Here is a 15,604-nt window from a genome sequence, read left to right on the forward strand (position 1 = left end):
GGTGCTCCTGCTTTACCATTTTAATTGTAGTTAGGTATTGATAATAGTCAAAATAAATACGTCAGAAGCAAGAGAAGTGCAGACAGAAGCAAGAACGATGCAGAAGGAGACAAGAGAAGTGCACATAGAGGCAAAAGAAGTGCAGAAAGATCCAAAACCAGTGCAGAAAGAACCAACAGAGGTGCAGAAGGAGGGAAGAGGGGTGCAGAAGGAGTAACAGAAATGCAGAAAGAAGTAAGAGTAGTGGAGAAAGAAGTAAGATATATACAGAAAGAGGCATCTGGTGTACAGAAAGAGGCTATTGAAGTACAGAAGTGAGTAACAAAGGTATAGAGAGAGGCAAGTGGGGTACAGAAAGAGGCAATAGAAGTACAGAAAGAAGCAACATAGGTGCAGAAAGAAGCAAGAGGGATGCAGAAAGAGGCAAAAAGGCACATAAAGTAAGAAGATCTGTACAAAAATAACAAACAAAGGTGTAGAAGTAGGCAAGAGGGGTGCTGAAATATACATGTGATGTCCAGAAAGAAACAAGAGTATTGCAGAAAGGAACAACAGAAATTGCAGAGAGGCAAGAAGGCTGCAGGAGGAAGCAAGGGTAGTGCAGAAAGAAGGCAATGAAGAGCAGAAAGAGGCAAGAGGGGTGCAGAATGAAGCAAGAGAAGTACACAAACGAGAAACAGAGGTACAGAAAGAGGCAAGAGGGTTGCTGAAAGAGGCAAGAGAGGTTCAGAGAGAGTGAATACGGATTAAAAAAAAAGCAAGAGGGGTGCAAAAGGAGTAACAGAAGTGGACAAAGAAGCAAGAGCAGTGTAGAAAGAAGCAAGATAGGTGCAGAAAGAGGCAAGTAGGGTACATAAAGAGGCAAGAGAAACAGAGAAAGAAGAAACAGAGGTGCAGAAAGAGGCAAGAGAGGTACAGAAAGAGGGAAGAGGGATGCAAAAAGAAGCAAGAGGAGTGTTTAAAGAACCAACAGAGGTACAGCAGGGAGAAAGAGGTATGCTGCAAGAAGCAAGAGGAGTTCCAAAATGCATAAGAGAGGTGTTAAAAGAAGCAAGGATAATGCAGAAAGAATCAACAGAGGTGTACAAACAGACAAGAGTGGAGCAGAAAAAGGGAACAGGGGTGCAGAAAGAGAAATGAGAGGTAGAGAAACAGACAAGAGAAATGCAGAAAGAAGCAATTGAGGTGCAGAAAGAGGCAAGAGAGGTACAGAAAGAGGAAAGAGGGTTGCAGAAAGTGACAAGAGGGGTGCATAAAGAAGCGAGAATAGTGCAGAAAGAACCAGCAGAGGTGCAGAAAGGAGAAAGGGGTATGCAGAAAGAAGAAACAGGAGTGCCAACATGTATAAGAGAGGTGCAAAAAGAAGGAAGACTAGTGCAGAAAGAATCAACAGAGGTGCAGAAACAAAAAAGAGGGGTGCACATAGAGGCACAAGAAGTGCAAAAAGAAGCAACAGAGGTGCAAAAAGATGCAGGCAGAAATTTGCAGGAGATGTGTATAAAGAAGCGACAGATGTGCAAAAGGAGGGAAGGGAACTACAGAAAGAGGCAAGAGAGTTGCAGAAAGAGATAAAAAGGGCGTAGAAAGAGGCAAGGGGGTGCAAAAAGAAGCAAGAGAGGTGCAGAAAGGAGTAACAGAAGTACAAAAAGAAGCAACAGAGGCGCAGAAAGAGGCAAGAAGGATGCAGAAACAGGCAAGAGAGTTGCAGAAACAGGCAAAAAGGTGCAGAAAAAAGGAAGAGCAGTACAGAAAGAACCAACACAGGGGTAGAAGTAGGCAAGAGGGGTACAGACAGTTACATAAGATGTGCAGAAAGAAGCAAGAGCATTGCAGAAAGAAGCAACAGAGAGGCAGAAAGGGGCGAAAAATGTGTAGGAGGAGGCAAGAGTAGTGCAGAAAGAAGCAAAAGAAATGCATAAAGAGGCAAGAGGGGTGCAGATAGAGGCAACAGAGGTGGGCAGATAGGGAAAAAGGGTGCAGAAAGAAGCAATAGAAGTGCACAAAAGAGCAACAGAGGTGCACAAAGAGGCAGGAGGGGAGCAGAAAATGGCAAGAGAGGTTCAGAAAGAAGCAACAGAGCTGCAGAAAGAGGCAAATGAAGTACAGAAGGAGGCAAGAGAGTTGCAGAAACAGACCAAAGAGGTGCAATAACATTCAAGAAGGGAACAGGGGTGCAGAAAGAGGCACCAGAGGTGCAGAAAAATGGAAGAAGGATGCAGAAAGGGGCAATAGTTAGGTATTGAGCATAGGAAAAAACAAAGCAAAAAAACAAAGCAGCAACCCTTCACATGTTTCTGCTGTAAGTTTCACCATCTTTCTGAAACCATTCAAGCATGAGTCTGTACTTTTTGCTAGTGTACTATATAAAAGAAGCATGCAAATATATATATACTTCTGTTTTAAAGCATCTTCAAATGTGTGACACACATGAGAATACACTTGCCAGTAGAGACATACCTCAATCACAACACCAATCAGGCCTCAAAACTTGACAGACTGCACTATACATTTGATTTGTGTAGCAGTAGAGAAATCCTTTAGTTGTGCTCTGTGATTCTGTTGTAGAGGTTGTGATGTGTTCTAATTGTGGGAATTGTGCAGTGTCTGCCATAGCTTTGCAATGCAATTACAAATATTTATTTATTTATAGGTGAGAATATTTGTATATAATTATTTTAATAATATACAATTATTTAAGAAAGCTATTTAAACTTTTCCTTGTTTTCAGATATTCACCATTATTAGTAATAAAGATTGAGTATGGCAAGAAAAGATCGAAAGCAGTACTATTTAAAGGAAAGAGAACAACAGAAATTAAATGAAGTACAACATGTGAAATTGAAGAAAAAGACTTCCGGTAAGAGAACTAAAGAATTTGTTAAAAGTAATGATTTTTCAAAATGGGGAAAAGAGAAAAAAAAATAGTGCAACCAATCAGAAGAATGAAAAAAGGTAAAATTAATGGAAACAAGTAGAGTACTACAAAATGGATTGAAAGAGTAGTCAAAAAGGCTTTTGAATTGAAAAGAAGATTGAAAAGAAAAGAAGATTGTTTATATTAGTATTGAAGGGAATGAAATGATTGAATAAAACAATGCACTTATGAAGGAGAAAAGTAAAAGAAAAAGACTGGTTAATAGAACCAACTTTTGAAAAAAAAATTGTGGTGAATGGAAGTACAGTTCTAGTACTGAACCTTTTTTAATGAAGAAAGCTATTTTCAAAGAAAATACATTAGTTCCCTCAGTTGATACCAGTGGTTGTTGTTATGAGGTTAAAAATGTTTGTCCAATTGAAAAAAAAGATGGTTTCTAGAAATGTGGAAGAGGTAATAGCTGAAGAAGTTCAAGGGAGATGTACACAACCTCCAATGTATAAGTGGGGTAGTGGTAGTATGTGTAGAATATGGCCAGATTCTATTGATATATTACGAAACTTCTTACGAGATTATGGTTAAAAAAAGTGTTAAAGAGAAGATTAAGATGTTGCAAGGGCTAGATCCTTGTAAAGTGAGAAAATATACTAACTTGCAGGCTCATTCGCTGGCTTGTCTTTCTAGAAAAGTGTGTCAAAGTACTTTTCATCATTTAAGAATGTTAGCAGTACATCATACATCATTCAGAAATGCGAAAGTTAGTAAGAAGATTGTACTATGTAAAAAGTCCTGCATTATCTTTAAGTGAAATAAACACAGCTCTTTTGCATGGTTCAGTATCAGATGTAAAAAAAAGTTTCTGGTGATATACAGTTTTGTTTCTTTGGTCCTCAAGAGTAGTGTAGAGAAAGTGAGAGTTTGAGGTACTTTTATGTGAAAAACCAAACTATGTTTGTATTTGTTGTTGACGTACTCACTATAGAAGTCAAACTAGGAATGTTGATCTGTATTTAAAAAGTGAAAAGGAAAACAATGATAAGTGGGAGCCATTTGGTTCTTATTTGTTGGTGGAATGTTGTTTCGAGTTGGGTAGTGATCAAAGTATTTGTAAATATTGTTACAACAAATTAGAAGAGAACAAAATGCCAGCTAGAGCTGTACATAACAACTTAGATTTGGTTGTTATTCCTCCAGGAACTGGTAGATTTAAATACATAGGAGTCCATTTTTATTCAATCTGTGAACCCGTTTCAGGCTATAGTTCGTATGGAGCCTAAAACAGGTAAGCTGCCTGCAACAGATTTTACAAAGAGGTTTAAAAGGAAGAGTTGTGTATTTACCTTCAGATTTTAAGAGAAATATTAACACTGTTGGTATAGAGAGAGCAGAAAGTGAACCTGCAGTTATTCTAGTTAATGGTGTACCAACGAAGAGTCGGAAAATATGGCAACAGTTAGTAGATGTCACAAAAACTTGAAAAGGCTACATCATATATTGTACAAAACAATATTTATTATAAAACTGCAAATGTGGAAGAACAAGAAATATCTTTTGTTTCAATTTTTTTTTATTTTCCGTCTAAAACATATACCACAGGACTATTTGATACACAGCGTTAAGCCTACAACCCTATACAGGGCCGGCCGCGTGACTGAACAGTACATTAACAGAAATAGGAAGCTATGTATAGAGCTACAATGTACACCGCGTTGCATCTACAATCCTCAAGGGGCCGGCTGCGTTCTATATTGCAGAATGTGGTACCATCTGATCCTGTGGGGGGGGTGAGACCCCTAAAGTCTACTTTTGTGACAAACAGGAAACCAGTCCAAACTCAACAATCGGCCCAACAGGGCCCAGGAACCCAAAGAGGAGCGAAGAGCAGAAAGAAAAAGGGGAGACGAGAGGAACTGAGTAAAGAGAGAAAGAGAGGGACATCGCAGCGAGAGCAGGAATACTGTGTGCAGGGGAGTGGAAGGAAGGACAATAATTCCGACCCAGTATCAGTGGTGATTGAGTCGTAATGTAGGGGGGCAGCTATGGAAGCAGTCTGCTCAGGTCAGGGGGGACAATAGCATATTCAAACAGGCGCAGCGTCCTGAGTTTGATGGGCATATGGCGCACATGTTCAGAGGTATTTAATTAAAGGTTGCCAAACTGCCTTAAAGCGTGTGTTGCGTGCCTGCAGCCGCACTGTGGAGAGCTCCATTGTGACAACATGCCATAAACACACAAACCAAGCTGCGATTGGAGGAGCTTCAGTCTTTTTCCAATACAGGGCTATAAGCTGCCTGGCCGCTCCTACCATTTGGAGCGTCAAGATCCAATCGCTCCGGGTGAGTGCCTTCAGGCTAGCAGGTTTAATACCAAGTAGGATTGTGCTCATGACCTCAGGCAGAGGGAACCCCAGGACCCCCCTGATGTGGCTGAGGACCTCTTTCCAGAAGAGAGTCAGCGGCAGGCATGTCCACCAAATAAGAATAAAATCCCCCGATGCAGACCGGCACCTCCAACACAAAGGAGAGGATGTTGGAAACATCTTGTTGAGACGTTGGGGTGTGTAATACTATTGGGTCATGAGCTTGTAGGCGTTTTCCCGCTGCGGGATGCTACGATATACTTTGGGGATGTCCTGCCATAGCCTACTCTGTGCAGTAGTAATGTCCGTGTCTGATTCCGCCTGCCATCTGCCTTGATAGGGGTGGGAGGTCAGGATCTTTGGGTGCTGCAAAATCTGATAAATCCGGGAAATAAGCCCCTTTGATTCAACGGGATAGCGGGCCAGGCGCTCAAAGGGGTGAAGGCATGTGTAGCCGCCTGATGCATTTCCTCCCCGGACACCCAGTGCTTCAGCTGAGCGTATTGCAGCCCCGCCGCCGACGGAACACGTAACTCTTCCCTACATTGAGCAAAGGACTTAAGCATACCCTCTTCGAACAGGTCAGTAATAACCCTGCAGTCACCTTGCGCCCATTTGGCAAAGGCAAGCGTGCGATGCGCCGGTGGGAAGGATGGATTCCCCTCTATCGGGGTATGCAGTGAGGGAAATGTCGTGAGGCCCCTGCGCACAGCTACATTATCCCATACGTCCAGGACCGTTCTTGTGGGTACCGCAATATAGGCACTCTTGGGCCGAGCCGCACGATGATGCCATGCAAGGTCCCAAATGGTGCGCCCCACCACTGCGCCCCGCCACTGCCCGGTCCATGTGCAGCCATCTGTAACCCCCCATTCCACCACAAACCAGAGGTGCGAGGCCCAATAATAGTCCACTAGGTTGGGGCATGCCTGTCCCCCCCTGTCTCGCGATGTCATCAGGAGCTGCTGTGGGAACCGGGGCCTTTTCCCGCCCCAGATAAAGTTTGTGAGGTTGCGCTGGAGGCCTCGTATACAACATAACGGAATAGGCGTGGGGAGGCACTGAAACAGATATAAGATTTTGGGGAGGATCGACATCTTGATGGCATTAAGACTGCTCAGCCACGACAGCACCAGGGGCTCCCCCCCCCCCCCGCAAGTCCTCAAGGACCGACCTTTGACATTCCTGCCAATTTACTTGCGTCCATGTGTCTAGTGAGGGAGTCACCTGAAGGCTGAGGTAGCGAATGCACTGAGAAGCCCATCGGTACGGCGCAAGTTTCTCCAGGGGGGATCTCTTCCCTCGGGTTGGTTAGGTTGAGGGCTCAGGACTTACTATGGTTGATCTTGAGGCCAGAGGCCCGCTCAAAGAGGCACAGTGTTGTATGGAGTGCCGGGAGGGATTCCCAAGGGCGTGTTAGGGTGAGGATGAGATCATCTGTGAACAACGCCACCTTATTTTCACATCCTCCCATGTGGATACCATGTATATCAGTCGCCTGACGAATCATCTCTGCCAGGGGTTCGACCACAAGGTCTCATAATAAAGGTGACAGGGGGCACCCTTGCCTGGTACCCCTATGAATGGTGATTGATGCCGTGAGCTGTCCATTGACCCGAATCCTAGCCTGTGGGGCAAGATATGGTGCCTTGATCTGAGTGATCATGTTCCGGCCCAGACCAGCCCTACCTAGAACCACCCGCAGAAAGTTCCAACCCACCTAATCGAACGCCTTTTCAGCATCTAGCGACAGAAGGCAGGCCGGAAATCCCCAGTGGTGCGCTTTCCCCACTAGATGTGCAATTTTGCACATGTTATCCGCCCCCTGCCGGGCGCAAATGAAGCCAACCTGGTCCGGGTCCACGAGACATGGCATGTGGGGATCCAGACGTTTTGCCAAGAGTTTGGTGTAGATTTTAAAGTCAGTATTGAGTAAGGCAATGGGGCGGTATGATGCACAAAGCGCAGGATCCTTCCCTGGCTTCAGGATCAATGCTATCTCCGACATACCCATATTGGGGGACGGCCCCTCTGTGTCAGTGAAGGAATTATACAGCCTTAGAAGGTGAGGCCAAAGCTGTGACTGGAACATGCGGTAGAAAGACAGGGGTAGACCATCTGGTCCGGGAGTCTTCCCAAGGGGAAGATCCCTCATAGATGTAGATATCTCCTCTTGGGTGACAGGACCTTCCAGGGTCTTCGCATGGTGTGGATGTAACGGCGTCCCCGTATATTTACTCAGGATGTCCGCTACCCCATCCGGGGATGTCAGCTCATCCTTATACAGTGCCTGATAGTAAGCCCGGAGCGCCTCGCACTTGTCCCTCTCCGAGGTGACCTTCGTCCCGTCCGGAAGCTGGATATTGGCTATATGAGCCTTGGCCGCACGCGCTCTCAGCCGTCCCATCAACAGCCTGCCCACCTTATCCCCTCCCTCAAAATATTTCTGTTTCAAGGCCTGCAAAGCTTTTTCTGCCCTGTTAGTGCGCAAAAGCCAAAGCTGCCCTCTGAGGTTGGCAAGCCGACTACTGGACGTCAGCGCGGAGCGACTCTGATCCCGATGTTCCTCTAGCTTGATGTCCTTCGCCAGGCCATCTTCTAAAGACCCAGCCTCGGGCAGCCGTGCAATCGAGAGAGTGGTGATATGACCCCGAATCGCAGTCTTGAAGGCGTCCCACACCACGGGAAAGGGCGTCTCCGGCAGATCGTTACTAGCAAAGTAGGAGTCATGGCAGCTCTAAAACCTTCTACATCGGCCGCATCCTGTAGAATACTCGGCGGGAGGTGCCACTTCGCTTCTCGGGCAATGCAAGCGGCCGGTTCCTGCAGGAGTTGCTCGACGTGTCCGTGGCCCGAAAACGAAATATATGACATGGAGGCTCCCAACATGTCTCACAGCAGAGCGTGGGAAATGAATAAATAATCAATACGGGAGTACGAACGAGTAGTCCCTCAGCCCCGGGGAATGGTAGCGCCATGCATCAAACAGCCCCAGTCCTGTTACCTGAGTGCGCAGCGCTGAGGACATGGCCCCAGCTCCACTAAATGAGGTATCACTGCGATCCGCTTCCGGGTCCAAGACTAAGTTAAAATCCCCCCTAAAATCAGCGAGGGGTCTCCCTGCGGGACCTGTTCTTTCAGGAGTGACCGGAGGTAGCAATCCTGCATCTGGTTAGGAGCATAAACATTACATAGTGTAAAGGTGCGTCGTCCAATCCCCAGACTCAATCTAAGAAAGCGTCCATCCCCGTTCCTGAAGGGTTTGGTCTCTCCCCGCCTGATGCCAGTCCTGCACAATATCGTTACACCTGCTGTCTTGGTGTCCGCCGCAGCTCAAAATTGGAGAGGGTATCTAGGGTGAGCCATGCACCCTATATCAGCTTGTACAAGGTGGGTTTCCTGAAAAAATATGATGTCAGGACTATGTTGTAGAAGGTAGCACCACGTTTCACGCCGCTTAATGGGAGAGTTCAGGCCCTTGACATAAAACATTAAAACCACGCCCCCCCCACCCCATCTCTTCAGCAGCCTATAGATGCAGAAAAAGCCCTCTACCCCATCCCACACAAGGAGATGCTGCCGCAGAGCCCCCCACCCAACGCACACAGAGAAGGGGAGAAAGAGAGAAAAAGGTAGCAGTGAGAAACAAAGGGAAAGGGAAAAGAGCAAGAAACCCAAAGGTGACCAAACGGGCCACATATAAGTGTATATTCGCAGCAGCCAACGGTGCCGTACCACCCTACCCCAGTGACAGGGCATCCTACACCCAAGGATTCAGATACTCTCAGGGCTGTCACTCCCTCAGGGGCAGTCGGGAGGAAGTCTTCCGGAAGTTCCTAAGTCGTCCACCGGGAAGGTCCAGACACCCCCACCCCACTGGCCGGGAGCTGGGACAGGGATCACAAAATCGCAACAGGTAGCAGCCCTAGGGAGAGGAAGGCTTGCTCCATGAAGATGTGTGTCCTAGAGTATGGTGGATACCTGTCCAAATGTTCATGGGGTCGATGGATGCAAGGCGATCCCATCCCGGTCTCCCTCAAGAGACTTAATATGCACAATGATGTCCTGTTTCGCCTGTGAAGCGGACTGCTCATCCACTCAAGGTGAACGTCGATGTCGTTGGACCGTAGTCCAGGCTGGTTTGACTGGGACCCACTCTTGTCTCCGCTGGGGAGTTGGGCTTGTAGGCGGCGACATCGGCAGGAGAAGTAGCTGTGCCGCCTCCGTATATGTCTGTATCACTTTTCGTTTGGTTTCCCACTGGAAAATGAGAGTGAAAGTATGACCCCATTGGTAGGGGATGCCCATGTCTCGCAGCTTCTATGTCACCAGTTTGAAGGCCCGCCTGCGTCGCAGGGTGTTGGGCGCCAGGTCCTGGAAGATCTGTATCTTGTGTCCCTTGTAGCTAAGGTCCAGTTTTCCCCGCGCTGCCAGTAGGATGGCTTCCTTCTCTGTAAAAAAGTGAACCCTTGTCAAGATGTCTGGGATGAGCCCCGGCCGCCCGCGGGCCCAGAGACCCGATGGGTGCGATCCAAAGCCGACAGAGAGGCTACGCTATGGCGATGAAGGGTGACCAGTACCTCTAGGCCTCCCTGGGCTGTAATCACAAAATGGGAACCGCGGGCGCTGCCAAGCAGCACTCCCCACGGTTACACATTGCAGCCTGTCCGGGTCAACTCCTCCCAGGCACACTTCAAACCTCCCAGGCGGCAACACTCAGGGGGTCGGGGGGCTCAGATTCGGCTCCAGTCTTCGCAAAACAGTCAGGGGCCGGAGCCGCCAGGCCACCCAACACAAGGAGCCAAGATGGCAGGGAGCACGCGCTCAGACCTGCCGCTCATCTTCAGGGTCGGCTCAGCAGCTTCAGGTGGCAGAGTCCACCTGCCCCTCAGTCAGGGACCCCACCGCTGAGGCCCCCTCCGGGAGCTCCAGAAGGCCAGGTCAGTCCAGTCTCCTCCTCTCCCGCACCGATGGCCTAGACACGGGTCACCTGGGCCTCCCACAGGCCCCCAGCCTGTGTGCCTGCCACAAAACTCTGAGAACGCCGCCAGGCAGGGATCCCACTTTCACCACACCGCTCCATCCAGAGCTCGTCCCGGCGCAAGGGGGTCTGCCAGCTCCGCTCAGGGCTGCCGCCTCCCAGCCAGATTACCAATCCGTTGCAGATCCCGCAGGCTCTGCCGCAGTCAGTGGGACGTCAATAGCAGCCCAGTCACTCGTCCGGCATGCACCAGCCCGGACCGCGTTGTTGCAAGCACAGCAGGTGGGTCCACTCACTCCGCCTCAGGAATCTAGGGACCTCCGGGGGCTGGCAAGGTGCAGGGCAGGCTCTAATGCGAGGTTCACAAGATGGCGGCACCCGCCTCGCGGCCTCTGCTCAGCCTTCGCCGTCTGCCTGTGTCGTCTCCGCCGGCCGCGAATCCACTTCTCCGCCGGTACCCCAGATCGCTATGATGTACGGCCACTCCTAGGGCATCAGGTTTAGCCCCCCGGCTCTGATTCTAATGGCTCATAATGGTGGTGGGTGCCGGGAGCTCCTCCGAGACACGTTTCAGCACATCGCTGGTAAGACCACGCCCCCAAGAAATATCTTTAGAAGATGAAAGAGAAATTTCAACTGGCCAAATAGGAAAAGTGGACAACTCCAGGAGTGAACAAATGTATGAACATTACAGTATACATCCTCTACATTCAACAGAAGTGATAGAATTATTTTAAATGAAGAAAGCGAAGGAAACTCCCATGAGTGTATGGGGAAAAAGTTTAGAAGCGCATTGTTTTCCACAGCTCTTCGCCACTGGAAGAGGTGGACGATATGATGAATGACCAGTACAAATTCCAGCTTCAAAATATCGGATGACAAGACTGTACTCAGAAGATCCAAGATTTCGACAGTGTATTCCATATTTATTTCATCTTCTGTTTGAAAGTGACATGTCTGGACTTTCATATGCAGTGAACTACATATTAAAAACAGGCGTTCATCTCACACATGTTTCTGCAAAGGAATTTCTGGACAAAGTTCAACAAAGAGATGATCATTTAGAATCTCAGTTAATTAATTTGATAGCGTGTCAACGTAGTACTATTGAGTAGTGGTATCTTCATCATGGGGAACTTAAATGTATGTTAAGAAACTTAGGTACCCCAACGTGATTGTTACGCTTAGCTTTGCTGAATATGGATGGGATGATTTACTTGAATTTGTATGACAAGCAAATTCAAATGTAAAAAACATTGAATTGAAGACTGCTGGAGAATTGTGTTCCTTGGATCCTGTAAATGTGTGCAGATATATTAATCAAAGGTTTCAAGCTATGATGTCTTTTATCTTCAAAAAAATAATTCCCCTCTTGAAGAAGTTATTGATTTATTTTGGAGAAAGTAGTACCAAGCCAGAGGTGCTCCTCATATACACATGCTATTATGGATCAAGAATGCACCTAAATTTGGAATGGATTCTGATGAAACTGTTTTGTCTTTCATTGAAGACTAGCTTAACTGTGCCATTCTAAAACAGCTTAAGAGAACACGTTTTACGGATTCAAAGATATTGATGTGGAAAATATTGGTGACAAAAATATAATTTAAAGGGAATATTTTAATCAAAATTTCGTTTTGGATTACCACGTCCAGTAATTTCAAAAAGAAGAGTCAATAGTTTCATGTCAGCACTAAACATACTATAACTCGAAAATCTCCAAAGTATACTTACAACATAAAAAGAACTGAAGATTGAAAGTATATTAATGACTACAATCCAGTGATTTTGACAATGTAGAATGCAAGCATGGATGCCCAGTATGTTGCAGATAATTTGATTGCTGTTGCTCGCTATGTTACGTCATATATAACCAAATCTGAAAAGACAGATTTGAAAGAAATGTGGGAAGAAATTTCACAAGAGAAGACTCTTAGTAACAAATTGTACAGCTTTAGTTTGAAGATGTTTTCCCATTGTGATATTGAATCCTATGAATGTTCGGATTGGTTGACCTCTGCAAGTTTACATTCAAAGTCAAGAGCAATCATTTGGGTAAGTCTACCTCTTGCTGCAACATGAAATTGAAAATTGATCTCGCTACAAGAAACTGAATACTTAGCATTGAATGAACCAGAAAGTACAGATATTTTTTTAACTAATATTTTGGATACATACTATCCCAAAAGGAGTCCATATCTGGAAAATATATGTATCTATGAAGTACTGCAACATTACAGTTTTATGAGAAATGTTAAAGAAAATATAAATGAAGACAAATATGCAGTAATTGGATGTGATGGATGTTTGGTAAAGCATGCCAAAGGAAATCTTATTAACCACAACAAACTCAATTGTGAAGCTCCAGATAAAAGGGAATTTTTCTATTGATCACTTCTGCTACTCTTCAAGCCGCGGTGTAGTGAAATGGAATTACTTGAAGATTTTCACTGCTATGAAGATTCTTTTAATGCATGTAAAGATAGCATTTAATGTACAATTTTTTCAATGTATCTACAAATGTAAATTGAAGAGATTGGACAAGAAACTACTATTGCAGCAGAAATAGCTAGAGACAGTTCTCAAAATAGTCAAAGTTCTGATTCACCAACTCTTGAAAATGAAGCAGCAATAGCCATTATTGAAGTAGAAATGGCAATGCAACAAGCACAACAGGATATTATTGAGTTGGGAAACTTAGAAGAAAAACTAAATATTGAACAAAAAAAATATATCCGCAAGTGACACAACACATACAGCATGGTTTACTGCATGAAAAAAAAGAATACCAATTCACATCATTTAAACCTATTTGAATGTACATCAAGCTGAAACAGGAAAACGTTTCTTAATTAAAGGTTTGACCAGTTATCTACATAAAACCACTGAATCACATTTATATTGTATTGTACCACTCCAACTGGGTTAGCAGCACACAACATTAACGGGATTACATTACAGCAATTACTCATGCTACCAGTTGAACATGAAAATAAGTTGGAATATCACAACCTATATGGAGAAACTTGTTATGAAGTTTCAAGAGTACTCAGGAAAATGAAACTTCTAATCATTAATGAGGTGAGCATGGTCTCAAACTTCATGCTTGCCTTTGTACATTTAAGATTACAACAGATTTTAAAAACAGATTATGATGTTCTATTTGGAGGATAACATGTAATTCTATTCGATGACCTACTACAATTTACAACTGTAAAAGGACAACCTGTTTTTAAAATACTTCTCCATGAAGACAGTAAGAAATATTTGGGAAGTATTGGAAATGTCAACAGTTGGTCTCATGTTGAATATAAAGAACTCATTAAGAATATGCGACAAGCAAGTGATGAACATTATGGAAACATTCTTCAAGATAAAAGAATTGGTATTTTAACAAAACATGGAAAAGAAGCTTTACAAAGTCAGTTTTTACCGAGCTTATTTCCAAATGAAAACATAGCACCTGAAATAATATAAAGAAAGTTGGAGAAAATAAGTCCATAGTTTGCCTAATGCCTACACTGCAAGAGTGTTCTACATTCACTCAAGAACTTTTGAAATTTGAAAAACAACCAATACTGAAAATAGAAGCTATTGATAAAATGGAACACAACAGAGTTACTATCCTTCTCTCAGAGAAATTGCATTAAAAATTGGATTCTTTTGAAAATTCGGTGTCTAAGACTGTAGGTTTAGAAAAGACTTTATATGTATGTGTAAACTGTCAGGTAATTTTACGGCGTAATTCGAATGTAGAAGAAGGTTTAGTAAATGGAGCAATGGGAAAAGTTGTTGATTTTGTACATTTTCAGAAGAGAGATGGAATTGAATTTTTGAAGATTACATTTGATCAGATTGAAAAGGTAAAACAGATTGGACATTGTGCTGTTCGTTTTTTGCTTGGAAAAGACTTGTATGTTCGTAGAAAACAGTTTCCTCTTTCTTTAGCATATGCTGTAGCCATTCATAAATCTCAAGGATTAAGTGTAGACATTGCTTGGGTAAATATTGGAAGTATAGTGTTTAAAGAAGGCACGGCATACGTTGCATTGTCTCGAGTCAGAACATTATCTGGTTTGTATTTGATTGATTTTGATGAGAAAAAGATTAGCGCTGATGGAAATTGTGTAAGAGAGTACAGCCGGTTAAGAAGACTTTATGCTCCTAACTTAGGAGAATATCCCGTATATGAGAAACGTGTAGTGTATCCAAAACAGAATTATGACAAATATTCCACTGAGATTCAAAAAAAGAAAACAATTCAAGAGAATGATGAAACTGCAGAGAAAATTAAAATGGACACTGTTGATGATATTGTAGGATACTAGTTAGAAAATAGTTCAGGTATCAACTGCCATCCTAATGTAATTGTGAATGTTGTGCTTTATCTGGAGGATCCAACTGTGGAACCAGTGGTCACTGGTTCCATCCTTATGGGCACACAATCATTCCTCACAAAGACAGAGGATTCGTAGACTTTTGAGTATCTTTGAATAATTTGTTGTTTTAATTCCGAAAGTAATTTGCAGAAATGTTCAAAATATAAACATTAAGTGCAGTTTTTTCATCATTTCATCGTTGTGCCCTTCATCAGGGAGAAGACACTGTAAAAATAAAATATGTTTTATTTTTACAGTGTCTTCTCCCTGATGAAGGGCACAAAGATTGGCCCGAAATGCATTGGATGTGTTTGAAAGACCATGTTATATGTTGAAAATGATGAAAAAACTGAACACTTAATGTTTATATTTTGAACATTTCTGCAAATTACTTTCGGAATTAAAACAACGAATTATTCAAAGATACTCAAAAGTCTACGAATCCTCTGTCTTTGGGAGGAATGATTGTGTGCCCATAAGGATGGAACCAGTGACCCACTGGTTCCACAGTTGAATCGTATTGATATAGACGCCGCAGGACACTCGACGTCACTTATGGAGGACCTACAAATTTGAAAAGTGCAATACATTGTCAATAACAGCTGTGCACCTGTCCTACCGGTACTAGTGTTATCTGGAGGATCTTCATCATGAAATTATGGAAAATCGAGAAAAAAGATTATGTTCTTTACTACATTATATTTTTTAAAAGTGGTAACTGATAGAGCTAAAATCCATACTGCTTCTGGCATTCGGTATCTTTTGGATATATGTACTGGATCACTAAAATTTACATTGAATGTACAACAAGATGTACAAGAATTTCTTATGTTCATGCTTGCAATATTGGAAGATGAAGGAATAGAAATTGAACCTTTGTTTGGACTAAGTTACAGATGGGATCACAAATGTGAAGAGAGTTCATTTTGTTCCACGACTGTAATAGACACTGAATGATTCATATAGTTGACAATACCAGATTGCAAATCAGTGTCTTTTAACAAATTAGT

The sequence above is a fragment of the Lissotriton vulgaris genome, chromosome 8 (assembly GCF_964263255.1).
Source record: "Lissotriton vulgaris chromosome 8, aLisVul1.2, whole genome shotgun sequence".
Taxonomy (NCBI): Eukaryota; Metazoa; Chordata; class Amphibia; order Caudata; family Salamandridae; genus Lissotriton; species Lissotriton vulgaris.